Consider the following 11,026-nt stretch of genomic DNA (forward strand, 5'->3'; position numbering starts at 1 on the left):
AATGTGCTATATTGTGGACCCATTCCCAAAGAAAATTAAAGCCTGGTCCTGCAATGGATCATAATTGCTAAGATAACTTTGCCCCAAACAATAAGAGTATGGAAAACTGTTGACTGAATGTATTAAACACAAGTCAGGCTCTTGATAAAAAGGAAAAAAAACAGCACAGTCAAATAGGAGTTATATTTTAGCTGGAATGTAAGGCTAAGATTTACCACAAACTTAAATGTACCTCAGGCTTTATAGCCTCTCTAACATCAGCTGTGTATTGACTATCAACCATACAATCTCTACCTTCCTCTGCACCTCTGATATCTCATTCTTCTCACTCCAAATATAAGACATGTGTCAAAATGTTCCTCCCCTAATTGACCCCTAATCACATTTGCTGAACACACAGACGTCTGGGGGGTCTGTCGGACTTGCCTCTCCTGAGGGTGTCATGTTTGCTCTGTCCTTTCCATCTCACTTGTGCATCATAATGTCCATATACATTTCCTTGAGCCTCTATTTTTGACCTCTGCACAGAAATCCAGGAAAGAACTGAAAATTAAATCTTCTGTTGCTTTGTTATCTTACAGATAAAAGTTTAATGTTGGTACTGTTGAAGAAAACACACAAGGAGAGAGCACTATAGTTAAAGGGATGCATTGGGATTTGTAAGGTAAGGAAAACAGACTGGATTACAATGGCGTAAATGTGAAACTTCAATGGAGCGTAACTTAATGAGAAAGACTTTTGAGAATCAATCCCTCTGTCTGGAGCAATAGGCTAAAGATGATGGAGGTGAGAGTTCATGCTGATACTTATTATTGGCTGATTAAGATGTATGATGACCCCTAACCCCTCCAAAATCTAAACCACGTGTGGCCAAAAGAGGACACTAATAGATCTCTGATGAGCTTTCATATAACCCTGTTTGTATGGAGGCTGATCTTGCAGTATTCAGGCTGTTCTCATGCACTATTCGTACAAATACTTACAAAATTTATTTGCATCAGAGTTCATGTAGAGTTCATGTAATCATCAGCCGGTTATCCGTGTATAACCCACATGATTAGAAAGGCTGCAATCACGTGACCAATGCGCGGAAGGGAGTAAAGAAGGAAGTCGTAACAAGAGCAAAGGTCCACATAAGGAGCCTGGCGGTGGATGGGTCAAACAACACAGGACTTTCCCCCAGGAGACTGGTGTCCGGGACCATGTGAAACCAAATAAACCTTGAGTTATTTTAAGGTACATTGTCACCATAATTCTTTTCCTAAACTTAACCTACATAACTTAACTTGCCTAAGCCTCTCGTATCTAAATTTACATTAAGCAGGTAACTTTATGTTAGGTAAGTAACGTGACGATGCCCACCCAGGTTTCTTCTCCTAAACCTAACCTACGTAAATTTACATACCTAAACCTAAGCTAGGAAACTTTACTTACCTAAAGCTAACCTAGGTAACTTTACTTGCCTAAGCCTGACCTAGGTAACTTTACTCGCCTAACCCTAACCTATCTAATTTTACATTAGGTACGTAACTTAATGTTAAGTTCATAATGTTACCATGCCCAACCATGATTCTTTTCCTAAACCTAACCTATGTAACTTTACTTGCCTAAGCCTCTTCTATCTAATTTTACATTAAGTACATAAGTTTATATTAGGCAAGTAACTTGACGATGCCCACCCAGATTTCTTCTCCTAAACCTAACCTTTGGAACTTTACTTGCCTAAACCTAACCTACGTAACTCTACTTACCTAAACCTAACGTAGATAACTTTACTTGCCTAAGCCTAACCTATCTAATTTTACGTTGAGTACGTAACTTTACGTTAAATTCATAATGTGATGATGCCCAACCATGATTCTTTTCCTAAACCTAACCTACATAACTTTACTTGCCTAAAACTAGCCTATCTAATATCACGTGAAGTACATAACATGACGATGCTCAATTACATTTCTTTTCCTAAACCTAAACTTTGTAACATTATTTGCCTAAACCTAACCTACGTAACTTTACTTACCTAAACCTAACCTAGGTTACTTTACTTGCCTTGCCGTTTTTATGTGCTTTTTCATTAGATACGTAACGTGACGATATCCAAGCATGTTTCTTTTGCTAAACCTAAACTTTGTAACTTAACTTGCCTAAACCTAAACTATCTAATTTTACATTAAGTACATAACTTTACCTTAAGCACATAACTTTACCTTGAGTACGTGATGTGGTGAGGCCATCCATGGGGCACTAATTTGTTAGATATCATAGTAACCACTGTATGTGCTTTTTCGTTAGATATCATACAATCTATTGTATGACAATATGTTGCAGTTTTTATGTCATCAGGCTCATAGCAGCTCCAAGCTCAACATCTTTCTTTTTCGGGTGCTAAATATCATTATAAATAAACCATAAAACCATATTTAAAGATGGCCACTGTAAAAATTCAATATACAAATTGAAGGATCTGGTTGTAAAAGTCAAAATGTCTCATCTTGGCGGGTCCACAATATAACCCATTAAGTCACATGTGACTGTTTCAAGTTGATGGCTTCCAGTTGGTCTCCAAGTCTTTAAACACAAAGAGGCTAAACAGTAATTGGATTTTTATTAAGTTTCTGTTCAAAACAATGAATCTAAATGAAAGAGTATCTATGTAGATTTACACTGACTTTTTAAACTACACACACAAAGTGCAGTGTACTGTCGAAAACAAACAAGGAATAAGAGTTAAAGCTGTATTATCCTATTCACTTTTTCATAGTGTAACAGGCAAACTGAATCATTGGCTTCAACTTTCACCTCCGCTGCTTCTCTGACATCAGTGCTCAGCTAACCATTGAGAAGAATTTGGCAGCTCATATCTGGCTCTAATTAGGGACTTTGTCAGTGCTGTTTGGAACAGAGAGACACAGAAAGAAAAGTTGGGAAAGGTGGTTTAATTTTGCAATATGAAACAATGTTAAGTCAAATGTTTCCATACTTAATCAAAAACTCATCAATAAATGTCTTTATGCATGTAGTTTCACTCATATCCTGCAAATATCGCAAAATGTTCATGAGAAGTTCTAAAATGCAAATATATTCATGCTCATGAAAAGTGACAGAGGTATTTTTCCCACCACACGAGGATTATGTGAAGGAAACTGCCAGCGGTTTTCACATTGAACTAACGTGGTGGAAAGTGAGGGTGTTGTGGTCAGGTTGGTGTATGGGTGGATATGGCCTTAAACTCTGGTGACCTGGGTTTAAATTCCCACCTCATTCCGAGGAGTTTTCTACTGTGAGAGTTTCACTTTTTAGGAAACACATTTCTTACTTTACCATCATCAAAACATCTCCTAACTTCAGTTTCTCAATTTTAACCACAATCTGAACCAAAATGTTTCACTCGCCAAACCATAATCCCTTTCTTAAGCCTAACACTGTATCTAATTTTTGATTTATGTCGACAACATGCTGAATTTAAGAGTTGATTTGACTTTGTTGGATCATGTGCACATCATTACTGAATGTTTGCTAAAAATGTATGTCCCCAATTACAAACCCCACAGTTTGTAATCTCACTTTATCTAGCTTTGTCACAAAAACGCCAAGTTAGCAATATCTCTGTGGATGCTGGTTTCAGTGCTGGTTTCCTCAGTTAACCCCACACTTTTGTCTCTCAAATATCTCAACAACTACTGCATAGATTACCGTGAGATTTTTTAGAGACATCCATGTTCCACAGAGGATGAATCATATGGTGACCCCTGACTATTCGTCTAGTGCCACCATCAGGTTGACATTTGTGGTTTTTAACAAAATGTCTTGACAACTGTTGGGTGGATTTCCATGGAATTTGGAACCCATCTATGTTCCCCTCAGGATGAATTGTAACAAATTCGTCATCAGGTCAAAGTTTTATTTGGTCCAATACTTTGTTTTATGACCAAATTTCCACAAAACTCATTAGCCTCAGCTGTATTTTGTGTTTAGTGCTGATTAACAAGAATAAGATGTGAACGTCATAAACATGACCTGCTAAACATCAACATGTTCCCAGCTGGCATTGGATGTCAATATGACATCAGGGAGACATTGGACTCTTACGTTGGACAGAAACAGACAAATTTTGGTTGGACTGAGAATCGGGTTGACAATATTCTAAATGTCTAATGATGTAAGAATTTCATGTCATGTGGGCGTTAACATTATGATGTTTTGCAGACATTGGGTTTTTATCTCCATACCTTATGACTAAATGTTACTATTCTACGTCAGTGATACTCAACTTTTGGCCTGTGGGCCAAACATGACCCACAATCAGGTGCCAGGTGGCCCATCGCCAATTAATTTTGTCATATTAGACAATTAAACAAAATCACAATTAAAATATATTAATTCATTTAATTTCAATGCATTCATTCATTTTCTTTGAATGTGGATAAGGTGCCAAAGTGTATAAAAAAAGCATAAAAATATAAAAGAGTACCAGGGGACGATTCCCCCAGACCACCCAACATAGGTCCAGGCTAAACCCCAAATGTCCTCAAATCATAGAAATGCCTGACCTGTGTGGGGCCCCTGCCACTGGATTTGCCTCTTGACGAAGATGAGTTATGACACCAAATGTTGGAAGGTTGAAAACATTATATACTTACAGCTATTATCAATGTTTGTTTATAAACTGGCCTCCTGTCATATTGCAAAAGTGGCCCCCAGGCAAAACAAGGTGAGTATCCTTGTTCTGCGTCAAGATGCTGAATTTTGGTTACTGAACACAACATAAAACCAACACAATATCAATGTCAGTGTTCTACTGACGACAGGTGACGTTGGCATTAGATGTTGTCCTAACACATTCTCACTCCGACCTCATCACATATCAACATTTGGTCATGGGCTTTCCATATCCAGAGACGATGTGCAAGGTACCCTGGGTGTGTTGGTTGTTGACATACTGGGACGCTGTGACAAGTTCTGCCTGCAAGTTCTGCATGCATTGTCTTCTTAAAAAATTCCCTTCCATTTTAACAGGAAATTTACCATTTACATAAAGTCTTTTTTAAAATAAACACACTACATCATCGGTACACCGCAAATCGACATTTTTTTTTCCCTAACGCACGTGGTTGGGTTTAGGAAAAAAGAACAGTGTTTGGCTTTTTAATCTTACAGGACACAAACATCGGAACATGGCTCTGTTCATCATTGTCTGACACCACAAGTCACCGCCCAAGCATCACATTTGGACTTTGGAGTGAAACCAGGTTGGTTGTCCTGACACTGAATTTTGGTCAGCGGACATTACAAACTAAATTCGACCAAATATCAACATCTAATGACGCTGATGGTCAGCTGGGTTAGCATTGTCATTGTGAACATGTTTGCATGCTGACATTTAGCTTCAAACACTGCTGTGTAAATGTACAGCCTTACAGGGACACTAGCATGACTGAAGACTCTCAGTCTTGTTCATTCAATTATCCTAAAAGGAAACCTGGATACCTAGTCTTGAGGAGTAGAAACTGTAATCTCTTCTTGGTGTTCAGTCAGTGAGCCAGAAAAGGATTAGCACTGACACAGGACACTGAATTCAACCAGGTATGTCCAGAATGTCATCAACTACAACATTAATAATTAGTTGACAATTACTGAATATGGTTAACATGGACATTTTGTAAACTTTATGTGGCTAAATGTGCATTATTCACTGAGCAAAAAAACATGTTTGAATGTTTCAACAGCAGCAAGAAAACTGCTTGTTTGCCAGCTATAGAGTGACAACACATTGTTGCTGTGTTGACAATAAATGCTGCTGTTATTTATGATGCCTGTTAAACAAAAACCTCACACAAACAATGTCAGTCTATACCTCTCTAGTATGGATACATTACTCTGCTGTTACTGTTTCCTCCACTTTTCTAGGACAATCTTTTGTAGCTATCTATCATGAAAATGCAGCAACACAAACCCAGAATGGTATTAAGTCAAAGATGATTAGATGGATTCAGGCCAGGGAAGAAAAAGCAGCTCAGCGCTTGAGTAAACACATGTTTCAGGCACTGATGGCGGAGGCTCACAATGAGATCAGACCATTTCATTAGCAGCCATGGTTAAACAAGCTATAGACTAAACACAGACACACTCGCAACTACATACACATGCATAAACATGTGCAAATCAAGATATTGCAGAAGTTGCCTCACTTGTTTAATTGATATTTACATATTTTATTTTGTAATACCGAGCTGTGGCAGTTATAGATGTACTGCTAGATATAACTGCAATTATAGCAGCATTAATAATAGCCGACCATTGTTGATTGAGCAACGCTGCAGTCAGCATTATCTCACATTATGTTTAGGATTGCTATTGAAAACACTTTTATAGGATCACTGAGTTTACCCACAAACACTCTGCCTAAGTGAAGTTATGATTACTATAATGATATAATGTGCTAACCACCTCCATTTTTTCCCCCTCAACACAGAAAGATTGATGGTGGCCAGTCAGACCGTTCCCCGAGGAATCCTTTGAAACCCTGCAACAATGTTGCTATAACAAAGATTCATTATGACTTTTATAAAATAAGCTGTCCAATAAGATTGTGAAAATGATTTATTACCTTTCGAGGGGAACATTCCTAATTTCTAATAAGCTGCAATAATTTTCAGAGCAATCCGCTCCATCTAAAACCAGTTATACTACATTAATGTCTTTTACTTGCTAAATGAATTAGCATTTGCAAACAATAATTTTCTCTTGGGGCTTTAACCACAGGAATTTGACAAACTCCTGCTATTAATCCTGGTTAAATACCAAACTGTAGACAGCACAAATATAATTGTAAGCCAATATAAAGTCTCAGCTGGGTTTCACAGTTGCATTGTTTTACTGTGCAGCGTCATCTCTTATATTGCTCAATTCTTTATTGTCTATGTGCTTTAAAAATTAAAGATGTTGAAGTTGCAGAGAGTTCCTAGTGAGTGAGTCTTTGTTTCATTGGATTTCTCAGGAGTCGTGTCAGACCAACACCAGCGTCTCAACAGGAAACAGAATTCCAGAAAACATCACATCCCACACTGAATAAAAGATTGTTTACAACGCAATGGTTCAATCCAAAAAGCTGTCGAAAAGCTGAAATTGCGACAGCCAATCATCAGAGGAATCAATCATCCTATGATCATATGCCACTGCTGCCTGATCCAAGTGTTGATCTGACTCATCACACGCTTTTAAATCAGCCCTCAGATCTGCTAATTATTCACTGTTACGTTTGCTGTGGTTCACTGGCCTTCTCAAAAATGGGTCGAGTCTCTCCTGCTGAGTGAAACATGGTTTCAATAACAACACTGTAACGATTTGACAATCATCATGGTTGCCATTCGCCACATCTGAAATCAGCACATTCTTGGCTCCATGCGTCACCTTGAGGCAGCTCAGAGGAGCCATACCTCTTGTGAAATGAGTGCATGCTCCTCTTATGATATTGCTCGCCAAGTTCAGAGGTTAAAAAGTCTCATCTGACAAATAATACTTGCACTGACTGAGGCGATCACTTCAGATACTGTTTTTTGTGAGTGAGAAGGAGCTTGATTTGTCGCTTGGCCAATGAAGTGAGCTCATCAGTACCACATGAGGCAACATCTGGGGTGTAATGAGCAACTACAAAAGTTCTGATTGAGAAAGCCCTTTCACCTTTAAAAACACACACAGATGACTTCTCTAACATCAAATATTCTTATGCAACATTTAAAGGTAAAATTCGGCAGAGTTTTATGCTCAAAAGTGAATCTGCCTCATCAAGACTGTGTGTCTGTGGTTTCTTTCGGTTTGACTGACAGTTGGCAACAACCCATCAACTGTCAACAGATTTTAAATGCATAATTGCTACATCCTGATTGGTGCGATTGGTGCATGGAAGTATGTGACATTTTATTTTTTCTATTGAGTCACGCCCACTTCGAACCAGTAAGGAGAGTACAGTCAAAACTGCACAGAAACTATGTTCATGTAGGAGCCCAGCTGATTGTAATAAGATGCTGAATGAGGAAATATGTTTTGGGTGCCTTTAAAGCACAAGGTATTAAGTGTTTTTATTGGTAACATGGAAGTTATCACTATATATATCACACTTGACATGTCTGATTCTAGTGCTTAATTTCCAGTGCGAAACATGCTGTCTTCACTGAAAGACTATTTTTACAGAGGAGTACAGAAGACTGACAGTGAGCTTCGTCACATGGTGCAACAACAATCACCTGAAGCTCAATATCAGTACACCAATAAGCTTGTGGTGGACTACCAGAGGAAACAGAAAGCCCCCTGTCATGTTAGGGAGAGGAAGTGCAGAGGGTTGACCTTTGACTAATCCCTGAACCCATAGGTCTGACAACGATAAGTCTCTGGGTGCAAAGGAAAACATTTCGGGGGTTCCGGTGTAGACAGCGGATATCCGGACAAAGACTTTTACTTCAATGCGCCAGCCATTTCGACAAATCTCTAACAGATATCTGCTTACAAATGCAGATACATTTTTAAAAAGCTCATAAAGCTAAGACATTGTCAGATGACAGCCAATAGGTTCCAAGATTGCATTTTGGCTAATGCGTTCTGCCTCTTTTGCTCTCCACATGGACCGTCCACCTGCCACTAAAACGTGATTGGTCAATACTGCTCGGACTACAAATGAAACCAGAACGCTTCCAATACCAAAGTCTTATAACGCTGCTTAGAGATTCTGCTTACATCTGCAGATATCTGTTTGTAAAGATTAACCTTTTATATTTTGGATATAAAATGTCATCACTTTATCATTTTATCCTGTTAGACATTTGTGTTTGACCACCAAAATCTAATCAGTTCATCTTTGAGTCCAAGTGGATGTTTGTGCCAAATGCAATAAAATGTCCTTCAGGCGTTCTTGAGATATCATGCTCATGGGAATAGGATAGACGGACAACCACAAAACATAATGCCTACAGCCACGGCTGTCACCAGCATGGAGGCATAAAAAAGCTACTCTGCTTCTTCAGAACTGAGTGGGTGTAGTTTGATAAGATTTGACAGTGGAGTTGTAATATAAGCCAATAACCATTTTGATTCAAATATAGCTAAATACTGATTGGTGGAAGTAAGTGACACCCCATTTTTCTATCTGAGCTCTCTTCAAACCAGCTCAGACAAAAAAATAAATATAGAAATCTGTTTGTTGAAATAACCAGAATTGTTCAACTCTGAACATTACGTGTTCATGTAGGACCCCATCAATCATTGTAAGAAGCTGATTGAGATAAATCAAGTTTTTACTGCCTTTAGATTGCATCCAAGTCATTTAGATATTTGTCTCGACTTGTTTTTGACATGAGTGTCTGTGGAGACATTTCCATCTTACTAAAAGGGTCTCAAAGTGGACAAATCTAACAACATGAGCAACGCTCAGTTGGTCTTGACTCTGTTGTGTAGCAACAAGGAACATTTATTCTTCTGACTTACACTGCCTCTGTGGATCAGAAAACAACTGTACCTACTGCAGAATTATCCATGATCTCCAAATGCCCCGAATGCCAAACTGCAACACTTGAAATGACCAAAGAACCCTAAAATTAGAGCATACCATCAGTAAGATGCAAACATTAACACTGGGAGTAGAATGCAGCATCCTGCCTCTCTGTTTTCAAGACTCAACACACCTGACACAAAACACTTAATAACATCCTGACAAAAAATATGTTACTTTATAAACACCTAGAAGAATATATATGTGTAGAAATGTTTTTGCTGCCTGAAAGAAAAGGGTGCAATGAAGTGAGGAAAACAAGCATGTCTTTAAAGTGTAAGTTGCTTTTAATTAAATCCTGGTGCTAAAAATATATATGCTGTATATATTATTTTTTATTCCCCTGCCAGGTAATAAAACCGCAATTGATTATTGTGTTAAAATTAAATAAACCTTAAGCTGAATTTTATGACTCCAGACATCCTGCAGAGTTTGGTGAGCAAGCTGAGGTCGTCTGTCAGGACAATATACTGGAGTATCACATTCAGAGAGTAACCTCATATCAAACATAACACAGTGGTTTACTTTTGTGTTGCCATCCTTTTATGACCATGGATATTTCATTAAGCATAGTAATGAGATATTTAGGATTGAGAGGATATCAGATAAAAGTGTTTTCTGTCTTTTTCAGTCAAGAATGTCAATAACAATTTCATGCTTGCAGGTCAGAGTGATACCTCCAGGATGTGTTTGCATAGATTTGCACAAGGGCTGGAAAGAGTGGGAAAGCTCTAGCAACACGGAAAAGCAACGACCTCAGCTTGTATTACTGACATACAGTATTATCTCATTATGGCTCAGTCTTTGTGTGACTTTAGAGCAAGAGGCAACCTTCGGGGCTCAAAAATGTAGCCAACGCTGAAGTGACAAAAACTGCAGTTCCCCGAATGGCCACATGAGGCTGGCTCTAGAGGCAAGTCAATCTCGGTAGACCCCCATGTTAAAATGCTCAACTATACAACAAAAATAAACATGTTTACAGCCTGGAACAATTAATTTCCTCCTTTAAGACAACTATACTGGGATGAATTTTGATATAACTCACCCGTTTACTGTACATTATAGGCTAAAAGTTATGCATAATTAAGGTTGTGGCCACTATGAGTGACAGGCTGTCTTCTAGGTGTCATCTCTGGCTCTCTCAGTCAGATTTACCCCTCGCTTCTCCCAACCTCTGCCCTCTCATCTACATATGGCCATTTCTGGCTCCAGAGATAGACAAGATTGCAACAACTAAAATGCAGAACTTGAGGCTTCAAAATAGGAGGCCACAAACCAATGGGTGACATCATGGTAGCTACTTCCATTATTTTTATATTCTAGTCTTTAGAGACAGTTATTATTAGAGTTATTAGACAATCGTTTGTGAATCAACACAGTATCTCCAGCAACAGCAGGTGTTACAGTCCATTTTGTAAGAAACTCAGATGTCGTGAAACAGTTAGGAAATTTCATATGAGAGATTACTTGCACAGGCACTGGTTT

This window comes from Epinephelus moara, chromosome 9, assembly GCF_006386435.1.
Source record: "Epinephelus moara isolate mb chromosome 9, YSFRI_EMoa_1.0, whole genome shotgun sequence".
NCBI classification, from domain to species: Eukaryota; Metazoa; Chordata; class Actinopteri; order Perciformes; family Serranidae; genus Epinephelus; species Epinephelus moara.